The sequence below is a fragment of the Octodon degus genome, unplaced genomic scaffold, assembly GCF_000260255.1.
Source record: "Octodon degus isolate 3935 unplaced genomic scaffold, OctDeg1.0 scaffold00032, whole genome shotgun sequence".
NCBI lineage: Eukaryota > Metazoa > Chordata > Mammalia > Rodentia > Octodontidae > Octodon > Octodon degus.
Window position 1 is genome coordinate 3,020,439 of NW_004524608.1, and position 1,480 is coordinate 3,021,918.

Here is a 1,480-nt window from a genome sequence, read left to right on the forward strand (position 1 = left end):
AGTCCGGCCTGGTTCATGCAAATGCCCTTTGTTAGAGGTCCATGCCCTGTTTCCCCTCACTCTTGGGAGAAGAAACCAGGAGATGTCTCGATTTCATTTGTCTCGAACATCCTTTGATATTCGCAGAATTTCACTGATGCCTTCCTTCCAGTTATGCCTCATGCGTTAGTTGTCTGTTTCTTGCTTTCTGCGGCTGGCCCTCGTTGAGCCTTCAGCATCGCCCTTCCTTCTCAGTTCTGGCTTTTGCCCTCCACTAACCTGGACTTCTGCTGGGCTGTTGCGGGCCCTTCGTGTAACGCACCCTCCTTCCCGTCTCCTGCTGGGTAACAAAAAACGGTGGTGCGTTACTGCCATCTACTGGAAAAAGAGGAAACTGCAGATGGGAAGGCAAGCTGCTTTTAAGGGCAGGATTTTCTAAAGGATTTGTTGTAGTCTATGGGGGGGGGGGATGATGACGCGGCAGTAGCTATCTTGCAATGCGCCCTTCCCTGGAGAAAGGTTGGTGTGAAGCCTCTAACATCACGGGGCCCCCAGACAGCAGCAGGCTCGTGCAGTTTCAATTCTTAAATTGTGTTTTAATGAACATACTGGCACTAATTCATTGACATGGGCATCTCGTTTTGTCCAGTTTTTAGCTATTTGTTATTTTGTCAGGGGGGAGTTAACGTTTTAAATATCAATATATTTACATATCCAATACATGTTTTTGAGCTTCTAAAACATTTGAAGATTGTATGTGACGTGGGTGTCTGTGTATATAGTGTCCTGGTAATTTATATTGTATCAGAAATATTTTATAAAATTTCTGGATATATGGCAGTAGCCGGTATAGGCTGTGTACTCTCCTGCAGATGGTTTTGCTCTGAAATGTAACTTTCAATAAACATTATGCCAAGAAAACTAGAGTGTTGTTGCTTAATTCATTTAATTCAGAGTCATCTCCCTTAATAAGAAATACTTCCGGTTGCTAACAGCCACAGCAGAGCTTTCTTTAGGGTAACTTAATGCAGTGTACAAACAAAACACCACGTGGGGCCAGGGAGATAGCTCAGTAGTCTAAAGTGCCTGCTTAGGCAAGCTCAGGCAAGTGCAAGGACCTGGTTCGATCCCCAGCACCACGTGCCACGCCAGTCCCGCCCCCCGGGGGCTGATCGGGCACAGAGTCCCAGAGTAGACATATGCCTGTAATTTCACTGCTGGGGAGGCTGAAAACAGGAGGATCAATACGAGTCCAAGCTGCGTAATGAGACCCTGTAACAGCGAAATACCTTAAAAAACAACAAGGTGTTCACAGCACTGAACTGGGCTTGTCACCCCCTTCGCCTGTATCCCCTCCCCCCATGACTTCCCAAATACAGTGTAACCTAGAGCAGGTCTTGGGGTGTAGCTCAGAGAGGAGAGTTTGTCTACTGCAGGGGTCCTGGGTTAGAGCCCCAGTGCTACAAACCAGTTTTTTTTTTTTTTTTTTTTTTTTTTTTTT